Source organism: Oncorhynchus gorbuscha, linkage group LG07, assembly GCF_021184085.1.
Source record: "Oncorhynchus gorbuscha isolate QuinsamMale2020 ecotype Even-year linkage group LG07, OgorEven_v1.0, whole genome shotgun sequence".
Classification (NCBI taxonomy): Eukaryota; Metazoa; Chordata; class Actinopteri; order Salmoniformes; family Salmonidae; genus Oncorhynchus; species Oncorhynchus gorbuscha.
Genome location: NC_060179.1, coordinates 68,027,075 through 68,040,429, shown reverse-complemented (window position 1 = coordinate 68,040,429; position 13,355 = coordinate 68,027,075). Strand labels below are relative to the sequence as shown.

Genomic DNA, 13,355 nt, shown 5'->3' with positions numbered 1-13,355 from the left:
CCATCCGCGTTTCCCATTTCCTTCCCTGCTCTGTGTTTCAAGTCAAAATGAAACGGTTGGAGACTCAAAAACCACCGCATCACCCGAGCGTTCTTCTCTTTAGCCCTATGCATCCAGGTGAGTGGGGCATGGTCACTGATGAGGGTGAAGTGGCACCCCAGCAGGTAGTACTTCAGGCTTTCTAGAGCCCACTTTACTGCCAGCGCCTCTTTCTCAACGACTGAGTAGTTGTTTTCCCGTGGTTCCAGCTTCCTGCTTAAAAACAGGATGGGGTGTTCCACCCTTTCTATCTCTTGGGATAGCACTGCTCCCAAGCCGACCTCTGAGGCATCCGTCTGAACCACAAACTCTTTCTCGAAGTCTGGTACCACCAGCACTGGGTTACAGCAGAGAGCCTCCTGTAATGTCCTAAATGCTTTGGTGGCCCTTTCATCCCATTTGACCATGTTTGGCCCTCTGGCTCTAGTCATGTCGGTAAGTGGGGCGGCCACTGTGGCATAACTTGGGATGAACTTCCGGTAGTAACCGGTCAGCTCTAGGAAGGCTCGGACCTGCTTCTTATTTACTGGTTTCGGCCATTCTCTAATTTCCTTCACCTTCTTATGTTGGGGTTTGATTAATCCTCTTCCCACAGTGTATCCCAGATACTCTGTTTCCTCTAACCCCACATAACATTTGGCAGGGTTTGCCGTGAGCCCTGCCTTTCTAAGGGCATCTAACACTGCCTGTACCCGGGGTAAGTGGGATTCCCAATCTGGGCTGTAGATCCCCACATCATCTAAATAAGCTGCGGCGTATGCTTTGTGCGGTTTTAGGACTTCGTCCATGAGCCGTTGAAAGGTGGCTGGGGCCCCGTGTAAGCCGAATGGCAAGACGGTGTATTGAAACAAACCGTCAGGTGTTGCAAAGGCTGTCTTTTCTTTGGCCCTGGGGGTCAGAGGAATTTGCCAGTACCCTTTTGTCAGATCAAGGGTCGTAATGTACCGAGCATGACCAATTTTCTCCAGTAGTTCATCTACTCGGGGCATGGGGTAGGCATCAAACTTCGAGATTTCATTTACCTTCCGAAAGTCGTTACAGAACCGCAACGACCCATCGGGCTTGGAGACCATCACAATTGGGCTAGACCACTCACTATGTGACTCTTCGACCACTCCAGCTGTCAACATTTTCTCAGTCTCTGCTCCAATCGCGGCCCGTCGAGCCTCGGGTACCCTATATGGCCTCATACTCACTTTTCTCCCTGGTAGGGAAACGATATCATGAGCCGTAACCTCAGTTCGGCCAGGTACCTCTGAAAACACATCTCTGTTTTTCTGGATCAGGGTCTTTACTTCCTGTACTTGCGCTGGGGACAGAGTGGGTGAAATATTTACTTCGGCTGTCTCCTGAATGTGTGTGGGGTATGTGACCATTAGTGTTTCTCTCTCTCTCCATGCTTTTAACAGGTTTATGTGATAAATCTGTTCCTGGGGCCGTCGACCTGGCTGTCGGATCCGATAATTGACTTCTCCTATTCTCTCCAGTACTTCATATGGCCCTTTCCATGTGGCTAGTAGTTTACACTCTACTGTGGGGATCAGCACTAACACCTTATCTCCCGGTTGAAATTCCCTCAGGGTAGCCTGCCGGTTATAAGTGTGCCTCTGGTGTTCTTGTGTTTGTCTCATGTGCTCTCTGACGATGGGCATGACTGTGGCTATCCTGTCTTGCATAGCCGTGACGTGCTCTATGACACTAGTATACGGGGTGGATTGGTGCTCCCAGGTTTCCCGGGCGATGTCTGAGATTCCCCGGGGATGCCTCCCATATACCAGCTCAAAGGGAGAAAACCCCAGCGAGGCTTGAGGAACCTCTCTAATGGCAAACATCAGATACGGCAACATGCAATCCCAGTTTTTCCCATCCTTATCGATTACCTTCCTGAGCATTGACTTCAGGGTTCGGTTGAATCTCTCAACCAGCCCGTCCGTCTGAGGATGGTAAACCGATGTCCTCAACTGTTTCACCTGCCACAGTTTACAAAGGTCCGCCATAAGGTGGAACATAAAGGGGGTCCCCTGGTCGGTAAGGATCTCCTTTGGAACCCCTACCCTGGTGAACAAGAGCACTAATTCCTTTGCAATATTTTTGGAAGTCATCGTCCGAAGGGGAATGGCTTCTGGGTAGCGAGTGGCATAATCTAGAATGACCAGAATGTATTGGTGCCCTCTGGCGGATTTGGGCAGTGGGCCCACTAAATCCATCGCTATCCTCTCAAATGGTGTTTCGATTATGGGGAGTGGCACTAACGGGCTTCTAAAAGCTGGTCGGGGAGCTGTTAACTGGCACTCCGGGCACTCTCCACAATGCCGAGCCACTTCAGCTTGAATTCCTGGCCAGTAAAACCTCCTTACAATCCGGTCTCGGGTTTTATCGATACCAAGGTGTCCACCCAGAATGTGCCCATGAGCTAGATCCAGTACTGTCCTCCGGTACCGAGTGGGAACCAACAACTGTTCCACCACATCAACCCCTATTTTCGAGACTCTGTACACCAAACCCCTTTTCATGATGAAGTGGGGAAAACTATTAGGCTTCATCCCACCATTTATGGGAGTACCATCTACGACCTGCACATCTGCTCTGGCTTGTTGCAGGGTTGGATCCTGGTTTTGGGCCGTCCCAAAATTAGTCAAGGACTCTGTCAGGTCTGCTGGTTCTAGATCATCGTCCTCTGGATTCAGATCGACCCCAGCCCCACTAGTACCGGGCTGTTCGTTATCAGCGAGGTTTGCCACTTCATCCTCCTCCCCTACTAGCACCTGTGATGTTGTCCCCTCGGAGACCTCTTTTCTTGGCTTTGGTTGAAGGCCCCATGCTTCGTCTTGCTTGGTCAGGGTTGTTGGCTTCTCAAATATGCCATTCTTGTGGCCTAACTTCGCAAAGTTAGGAAAGTCTCTACCCAATATTACATCATATGGCATCTTTGGGACCACGCAGACCTCATAATCCAGCAGACCGTCCTCTGTTTGTATGCTCACTAAGGCCGTGGGGTACAGACGGGTATCCCCATGAATGCATGTAACACTGATATCCTGTCTTGTATCCAGTTTATGAGTCGGCACTAGGCCTGCAACGACCACGGTTAGCATACTGCCGGAATCCAGCAGTGCTTCAACCTCTTTCCCTTCAACCTTCACCCTGCACATATGATTGTTTCTTGGTCTTTCAAGTACAGTGGTTACAACAGGACATGCATACTGTATATCATCTTCATTTTCACCAAGGTTACATTGCATTGGCTCTTCTTTAATAGGGCAGTAGGCTGCAATATGTCCTGGTTGATTACAATTGTAACAGATAATAGGGGTCCGGGGGGGAAGACCCCCTCGACACCCAGTCCCGGTTTCCGTTTTTTCCCTTAGTGTCTCGGCCTGATTCTGATTCTTTCCTCATGGCCCCACGCTGCTCTCTTCCCCCTCTATATGTTGGGACAGCCTTACCCTGTCCGATGGTTCGCCCATGCCTGGGGAACGGGAATCTTTCCTCCTGTGCCTGCTCAGCTGTTCCTGCTGTACAATACCGTTCAACCAGGCCCACGAGATGGTCGGCGGAAAGTACCTCGTTCTGGCCAACCCATCGTCTCACTTCTTGGGGTAGACCTCGCTGAAACTGGTTGAGAACGATGGTCTCGACGATCTCGGCGGATGACTGGGTCTCTGGTCGCAACCATTTCCGTGCCAGGTGAATCAAGTCGAACATCTGTGTTCGTGGGGGTTGTCCCGGTCGGTAGGACCACTGGTGGAAGCGGTGTGCGCTCACGGTATCGGTCACTCCCAGTCTAGTCAGGATCTCTCCCTTTAGTTTATCGTAATCCTGTGCATCTTTCAACTCCAGGTCGAAATATGCTTTTTGAGCGTCCCCTGCCAGGTATGGTGCCAGAAGCCCTGCCCATTCTTCTTTCGGCCACTTCTCCCTCTCTGCCGTCCTTTCGAAGGTGGTAAGATATGCTTCCACATCATCCTGCGCTGTCATTTTTTGAAGAACATGATTGGCCCTCCTCTGGGTATTTGCAGCTGGTAATTTAGCCCCAATTTGGTCGGCTAGCCCCTTTAGGCCTTCTCTTAACTCCCGGGTGTTTCTCTCTTGCTCTTCTCTGAGCAGCTGGTTGGTGCGGTGCTGGACCTGTAACGTGTCCTGATACATTCGCATTGCATCCTGATGAGCTATTTGTTGAGCTCTAGTTGCCTCTTGTTGGGCGGCCGCCGCTTGTAACAGGGCCTGTATGGCTCCCTCCATACTCATTTTCCTGAAAAACTGTCCTAACCAAACAAAGCCAAAAAAAAAAAACCTGACTCCCCTTTGGAGTGCTAACTGAACATTTATTTATTTTTTTCCTTCTACCTAGCCAGTGGTATGTTAGTCTGCCCGCATCCTCCACCACGTATGGCATACCTCTTCAAGGTTAGGAGCGTTTGTCACAAACTAAGTGGTAAACTGTCACCAAATAACCCAAGTATGAGAGTTCTTTCGAACAGGACAGTACCTGTGTGTTTGTTTCTCCGTCCTGGTCCACCCAGGCCGTAGGCGAGGTCAAGGATAGCAGGGTTTGGTACACAAATCGGGTTCTCGGTAGGTCCAGGTCCAAACGCCAACAGGTAAGTCCAAAACAATCCAGCTCATACACGGTAAATCCAGCCAATCTCTATAGTCTCTTTCTCTATTGATCATAGATCCTTCCAGCACCCTCTCTTCCTCTTCCTGGTTTTTCTTGACCCTTTATCTGTGAGTCGGCTCCACCTTCTGAGGGTTCCCCTTGCTCCTGGGACTTGTAGTTTTGGCGGTCGGCCATTTTGTGATCTGTAGTTCTGACAGGGGTGGCCATTTTAGTGATCGGGCAGAGCCCGTTTATTAGTTCTGCTCTCACATATCTGCCACTTATCACTCGACCCCCTTCTTTGCCACAGAAGATAACCTTTAAAATGTCAGTCATTTGTAAAGACACTGTGTACTAGGCTAACAGGGTCCGCGCAGTACTAACGTTAGCCGCTTGGCAGTAGCTGTTGGTTGACAGCATCTCTTACAGGTGAAAATCCCATAGGTAACTTTATACTTCATACTGTACAGATGGTGATAGTGCGAGAAAAATGTGAGAGACTCTGAACTGAAACCTTGTGATCAGTGTTAGAATCCTACTGTAGCACCATACTGTAGCACCATGCAACCAGAGTACTGTATCCTTAGAGTACTTTACAACTGCCAACATCCTCCACCAAAATATATCATAAGAAAATGTTCAGTGAGGGGCAGCAAGGCATGCATGTCTCATTTCAAATTCCTAGGTGGTATAACACAATCTATTATCCTGAGATCAATATCAAATAATGCCTCCTTATAATAATCAAAGGGGCCTTAGAGGCTCTTTAATCCATGAAAATGTATAGATTGCATTTCAAGACAATAGATCATATTTCAATTTCATTGTCTCCGAATTGCTATGCTGAACACTTGAAGTAATAGCCTATTGCTTAGGGAACATTTGTTAGCATCGTAATGAGTGAGGTTAGAATTCTAAATGTATTTTGGACTGAGCTGTGAAAGCAGCACACCAGATAACAGCAGTCCTATAGGGAGAAAAACAGATCAAATTGTGTGCCATGTTTTATAAAAGATGAACCCACCCTGGCATCACCCAAACATAAAAGTGAACTTGGAGATGGAGCCTCCCAGAAAGATCTGTTGGCTGGCTGTGTAGCACATTGAAGCCTATAAAATCACTGGGGTGTACACAATGAGTATATGATGGGGCTGGAGGGGGTTTCAGCCACAGCCTTATGGGTTACGGAGCTTCCCAATCATTGCCTTGCACAGAACGCTGCTGGATTTCATATGACTGTCAATGAATGACTATAGTATAAAGGACAGAGCACATAAAATAATAAAAGGAGTCATAGAGGATATGGTGACTCAGCCTGTCTGATAGCTCAAGTCTGTGTAGTACTAGTCTATAGTAGTAGAGAGGCGGAAGAAGGACCGAGAGCTGACTGTCGATATCATGCCTGGCTCTTCATGTGTGGCAGAGGCAGCAGTGTGGGCTGCTGGCCACCATTCCACTATGTTCCCCTGCACCCTCCCTCCGCCTCAGACAGATTGAGTGACAGACACGGTGGCGAGCTGAGATCCAGTGTGACGAAGCCCCAGCCCTGCTGTTGTAAGCCTGTCACCGCAGAACAGTCTTCAGCTGTGCTAAAACCAACAACGCTGAATTCAATGTCTTGATGTAGTCAGAGGGAGAACGTTGAGATAGTAATTTAATTTAACACACGGGGATGGAGAGTAGTGATGGTGTACCTATACCAAAACTCCAGTATTTTTCCATCATAGCTTGTTCTCCATCTTCTTTGTAAATAGTGAGCCAACATCTTTTCAGCACTTTTATTTCCATGACTGATCAAAACTCATTTTCTCATGGCTCTCGTCTCTCTGCAGCAGACATATAGAGAGCAATATATTTGGAACGTCGAATTGCAATAAAATCTCAGTATCGAATCACAATATCTATAGAATCGTGATTATATTGTATTGTGAGGTCCCTGCCAATTCGCAGCCCTGATGGAGAGGGGAGCGGAGGGAGTGTCCAGAAAGAGCCAGCCAAATCAACTCAAATCCAATTGCATTTGTCATATGTGCCGAATACGAGTGTAGACTTTACTGCAGAGTAAAAAATAAAAATAAAATAGTAACAACAGGAATAAAATACGTAAGAATGGCACTACATCAAATAATTTTTGAAGGGAGTATCAGTACTTGATCAATGTGCAGTAGTATGAGGTACCAGCCAGCCATACACCATTAATCAATCTCACCATGTCAGGGAACAGCCCTGAATCAAAATGAACAGCACACCAATATTAGGGAAATTCACTGAACTCCAGTTGATTGTGATCACTCTCCAATGGGCAATACTGTACTGTCACCCACTAGACTAATCCATACCTAGCCTATCTTTATAGGCAACACTCACACTACAGATCCTATCCACTGAAGAAAACAAAGGAATCAGCCAATGAGTGAGATGACAGCAAAATAAACTCATGAAGCACATTCCTGCAGAGCATGCAGTGAGCATCAGATAAGGCCAGTGTGAACTACTAGACACACTTGCCACAAGGGAATCAAACATACATTATACACCATGAATAACTATCAATGCTTATCCTGAGGAACAGGCCAGTTTGTAGACATGGTGATAGCAGACAGAAGACATTTGATTTCCTAGAGATTCTGTAGACATATAGGCCCAGAATCTCTAGAAGTACAGTATATTATTATTACAGGCTGCAGCCTGTACTAGTACAGGCTGCCCTGTACTAGTAAAAAAATAACTTGAATTATCTTCACAAGGCACTGAACACATGGAGCCATACACATGGAGCCATACACATGGAGCCAATAGTGACTATGTAACCTCCAACACTGGGTTGTACTTTTTTTTTTTTTTACCTTTATTTCACTAGGCAAGTCAGTTAAGAACAAATTCTTATTTTCAATGACGGCCTAGGAACAACGGGTTAACTGCCTGTTCAGGGGCAGAACGACAGATTGTCACCTTGTCAGCTCGGGAGTTTGAACTTGCAACCTTCCGGTTACTAGTCCAACACTCTAACCACTAGGCTACCCTGCCGCCCCATAGCAATATGAAAGGCCAATTAGTGCCCACTGCCCATCAACACATTTACAAATAAAACACTTTCAAATCAGAACTACTAAGTAAACTATAGAGTGAGAGGCTGACCTGACTCTCACTGTGGGGGTGGACCTAGAGGATACAAGCAGAAAAAGAATCTGAAACGCCTCATTCCATTCAAAAATACACCATGAAGCATTTACAATTCCCTCAGCCCTGGAGGCTGGAGCATACAGCAGCAAGAATATAGGCTAGGTACACATAAATTAATTTACAGCTGCTGAAATTTAGGAAACAAAGAATATATAGAATGATACAAGCACCCAAGCATTTCTGGACAAAAAAACACTTATTTGGCTAATGCCTGGCTTGATTCCGTTTTGGGGGATTTACAACAACATTGAATTTACTCAAATTTTTTTCTTTCTCTAAACTAGATAGATAGTGTGCAAAAACATAATGCTTCATCATGCAAACACTGTGACTAGTGTTGCAAAATTCTGGGAATTCCCTGGTTTTCACGAAATCCCGGCTGGGGATTTCCTGTCTATTCTCTCCTGGTTCCGGGAATCCTCCAACCGGGATTTTGGGAAAACCAGGGAATGTATTGAACATTCCCAGACTTTTTCAACCCTAATAACTATGACAGGCCTTGTTCCCCCAAGAATCACTACAGAAGGATTAAATATCCTAAATCTATTTCAGGAGCCAAATGGGCAATTCCACAGTAACAGAGTGATGCTAAGACTCACTTTTTCACTTTAATATATATGTCAAACAAAAAACAATGATTGCAAAGTTCAACTTTATTCACAAGGACAACTTTTAACAATTTCCACAGAAAATTTTGCAAAACCACATTTAGCCTACCTGAAGAACAGTGCAAATGCAAAGTTGGGTAATAGAATGATGGTTTGTACAGTCATTCTGTTACCAAATTTTGCATCTGCACTGTCTCAGCATCACTCAGTTACAGTGGAATTGCCCGCAGCCTCCTCCCATTGAGAGCCTATTAAGCAAATAGCCTACTATCCCAGACAGACCATCCACATTCCCAGAGCCTACATAAGAGAAACGTCATGGTGTTATTATATAGGGCTGGGAATTGCCAGTGACCTCACGATACAATAATATCACAATACTTTGGTGCCGATACAATATGTATTGTGCTTCGATGTTCCAAACATGTTGCTCACCATATGTCTGCTGCAGAGGGACAAGAGAGAGCCAGGAGAAACATGTTTTAATCAGTCGTGGAAATAAAAGACCTGAAAACAAATTGGCTCCATATCTAAAAAATTAGATGGAGAACAAACTATGAAGGAGAAATACTGGAGTTTTGGTGCAGGTAAAGCTAACTGGTGCACAATAATATTGTGATATTGGCAAAACTAGAGGTCGGCCGATTTTTCAACGCCGATACCGATTGTTGGAGGACCATAAAAGCCAATTCAGATTAATCGGACAATTTTTTTTATTTTTTTATTTGTAATAATGACAATTACAACAATACTGAATGAACACTTATTTTAACTTAATATAATACATCAATAAAATCAATTTAGCCTCAAGTAAATAATGAAACATGTTCAATTTGGTTTAAATAATGCAAAAACAAAGTGTTGGAGAAGAAAGTAAAAGTCCAATATGTTCCATGTAAAATATGTGCCATGTAAGAAAGCTAACGTTTCAGTTCCTTGCTCAGAACATGAGAATATATGAAAGCTGGTGGTTCCTTTTAACATGAGTCTTCAATATTCCCAGGTAAGAAGTTTTAGGTTGTAGTTATTATAGGAATTATAGGACTATTTCCCTCTATACCATTTGTATTTCATTAACCTTTGACTATTGGATGTTCTTATAGGCACTTTAGTATTGCCAGTGTAACAGTATAGCTTCCGTCCCTCCCCTCGCTCCTCCCTGGGCTCGAACCAGCAACACAACGACAATTAGCGCGCTCTAACTAGCTAGCCATTTCACTTCGGTTTCACCAGCCTCATCTCGGGAGTTGATAGGCTTGAAGTCATAAACAGCGCAATGCTTGATGCACAGCGAAGAGCTGCTGGCAAAACGCACTAAAGTGCTGTTTGAATGAATGTTTACGCGCCTGCTTCTGCCTACCTCCGCTCAGTCAGATACTTGTATGCTCAGTCAGATTATATGCAACGCAGGACACGCTAGATAATATCTAGTAATATCATCAACCATGTGTAGTTAACTAGTGATTATGATTGATTGTTTTTTATAAGATAAGTTTAATGCTAGCTAGCAACTTACCTTGGCTTACTGCATTTGCGTAACAGGCAGTCTCCTTGTGGAGTGCAACCAGAGCGAGGCAGGTCGTTATTGCGTTGGACTAGTTAAGGTTGCAAGATTGGATCCCCCGAGCTGACAATGTGAAAATCTGTCGATCTGCACCTGAACAAGGAGGTTAACCCACTGTTCCTAGGCCGTCATTGAAAATAAGAATGTGTTCTTAATTGACTTGCCTAGTTAAATAAAGATTAAATAAAGGTGTAAAATATATATATATATATATAAATAAAAATCTGCAAATGGGGCGCCCAAAAATACAGATTTCCGATTGTTATGAAAACATGAAATCGTCCCTAATTCATCGGCCATTCCGATTAATCGGTCGACCTCTAGTCAAAACTATAGGATATATCGTCCCCAACAATATCCCGATATGTAACCGTATACATCTTTCCCCATCACTAATGTAATACAGAACATGACAGACAGCTGAAATAATAGAAAGATGCAAATTGCTGACCTATGTCTAAAAGCCTTGATTAGAATTATTGTATTCTGTAGACAGTACAGTCTAAACAAACAGTATGCACATGCCCTGGCTGGCATGTTTTTAATTTGTTTATCAACAGACTGCATAAGCTCCTTAAGATGCATCAAATAGTTTTTGAAGTGGTTCTGAAATGCATTTAAACGATGCTCCCATTTGTGCCTAATGAACAAGACCCTGGTCAAGGGTACAAGTGATTCCTTAGCGGAGGGATATCATGTTGCTCTACACGACTTCTGCAGCACACTTAAGAATCCAGATAAAAACTAGGCCTACTGCTCTGTAACCCAAGATGGCTTCTGGAAGCACTTAGTACATTAAGCCTAGCCACACACTTCCTAACTTCCACTTCCTTTAGCATCAAACATCTTAGAACAGACCCAGGACAGCAGCTGTTGTCCAAAGGCATTTCCCTTCTAAGAAACTCTGGAGAAAAAAAAACTGATATGGAAGTAAAGCCAAGTCAAAATGAGTTGTCTATCAAATACAAATCTATTGCCATTATCATCTGCACAGACTAGCCCACAAGACTAAACATACTATTGTATTTGTGCCTTTTGAATTAGACATGAATTAGGATAATACCAAAGGAGCAGAACAGTGCCTGAACGGAGAATGAAAATTCATAAGGATCACACATAGAGTAACAAGAGAGAGCGAGACCGGTGTTTTGGTTTGAAATTAAGGAAATGAAAAGGTGTGATTGAACGCTGGCGGATGCTGATGTCTGATGGATTCCAGGAGTTCCTCTTATCTTGTCAGTTGTACTGAATTACGTCAGTATCACTTGTCAACTCTTATAGCCTACTGTATGATTTACATGGAGGCTGCATTAGAATCCTAGTTGTCATAAAATGACAAAGCCTATCACTGTACCAGTGGTTATGGGCAGTGGTAGGGGTATATGATCTTCACTCCAAATGTTAGTCCTCATTATAAAGTGACAGTGTCACATAGTTGAGTGGGTCAAGACATCCTGAATTATATCAGTCTGAATTATTATAGTGCTGCAGAAATGCAGACATAAACAAACAAAAGCTTTAGCAAACATTGTTGGCACACAAAGTATCAAATTGGCATAGGGTTCAAAGGGTTTATGGAAACAATGTGGCTGCTTTTTGAAAATTCGCATGTTCCAGTTGTTCGGCTGATGCAGCCCACTGTAGACGAAAGTCGATGAGTGAGGTCGGGGGAGGTGCATCTGCGACAGTGGAAAGTCGGACACTGTTGTGGTTTTCCAACAGCAAGGCTCAGATGCATGGCAGTGTCAACGTAGTTCTCCAAATAAACATGTCTCTAACCTCTATATCACACACTCAAACTGAAATCATTTGTCTGTACAATCAATTGATGAGAGGTCTTAAATATTATTTATTTGTATATATCCACTCTATATATGAATCACAGAAAAGTTTGTTCCCGTTTTGTCGCTGGCTCAAACAAAAACACCATAACGATTGGTTGAAAATAGATCCTCCTACAACGCAGGCGATTGCTCCAGGTTGAAGTTGGTGAGGAGCAACTGCAATGCAGTCAACATGTTGGCGCAAGTCAGACAATTTGTATCCCCATAATGCAACACACTTTGAAAGGCGGTGACACCAACTTCACAAAATCTCCTTGAACGCGCCCAATGATAGCCTGCCAGCACAACAGTAGCAACTGCATCATCTCACCTCAAGAGCTGTCAAGCAAACGCATGACGCCAATAGCTTGCTAGCAGATGAGCTAAATAATTAAGAATCGACTTTACAGGCTATTCAGATACTTGACTGTATATAATATTTAATGCCTGACGTAAACAATTTATTCCCTCGAGATTTATAGTTTTTTTTTAATTGGAGGGGGGAGGGGGCAGAAAGCAATGCTGAGAAAAAGCACACACTCTAGGCCAGATCCCGACCCAGACCACTCCACCACCCTCCTGTCTACTGTCTCGCACTCCCAGCCTCGTTGCAGCATCAGCATCATCGTCACGTAGCAAGCACTACAAACACTCTGGCTAACGTTAGCTGTCAGTGGACATAGCTTCCACCATTCTTGAATACTACTAACTTCACATAAACACAGTATCAGAAGTATATTTTCAACCGTTTTGTAGCATAACTATGGTTGTTGTCATAATGATATTACCTGACTGGCGCGGGAAGTCGTGGGGAGAGCAATGGGTTCCCCTATCGTGCCTGTACTTTTTTAAGCTCGCGCTTTTCTTGTGCGTGTGTGAATAAATGAGAGAGAAGCCGCTTCGGCCGGAAACACAAGGAGATGATGAACTGTGTCGCTGCTGGAATGGCTTCAGACAATACAGAGAGGTTGTGGTGGCAGAAAAAAAGCGACAGTAACTCCTCTTACCCCAGGAACCGCCCACTGGGAACCGCCGCTGGCAGGTTCTGATGCTGCAGGTTGTTGTTGACGTTCCGAAAACTCGTGACGTCACTCCCAGCCACTTCTCGGACGGCTTTCCTGGCTCTGTCTATCCCTGTCCCCGTCTGCTCTGTACACCAGGCTGGCTGGGTGGTTGTCTGTTCCTTATTTTGCTCACTCTCCTCCGTGTTTCTCTCTGCTAAGCCAACCCTCGCGAGAATCAGGTACTTTGATAAGAAGCGCATTCCTCTGTATATTTCCAACACAGCCCATATCACACACACATACTGAGTTATTTACTTTCCTTTTACTATGTTGCAGTGTAATCCCCAACATTTCATACAGGATTATGAAATTCTATCATTATGTAATGTGTCGTGTAGCCTAAGGTACATAGGGTAAGTGAAAGAATATGTGAAATCAGGAATGATGATCATTGCTTTGCCTGAAATATAATATAATGTTAATATGCGTTGTTAATATGCATCTGATACTCACTTGTTGGACGTAGTTAGAAAG

At 44.5% G+C, this 13,355-nt stretch overlaps 1 protein-coding gene across 3 annotated transcripts in view; it reads right to left on the bottom strand.

Moving 5' to 3' along the window:
* akt3a (v-akt murine thymoma viral oncogene homolog 3a) overlaps window positions 1-13,004 on the bottom strand; it is a 135,929-nt gene extending 122,925 nt beyond the window's left edge. The window contains exon 1 of one of the 3 annotated variants that reach the window (XM_046357310.1): window positions 12,825-13,004. The gene's annotated coding sequence lies outside the window, so the exon portion shown is untranslated. The other 2 variants (XM_046357311.1, XM_046357309.1) reach the window with 2 other exon arrangements.
* Between the last annotated feature and the right edge of the window lie 351 nt (window positions 13,005-13,355).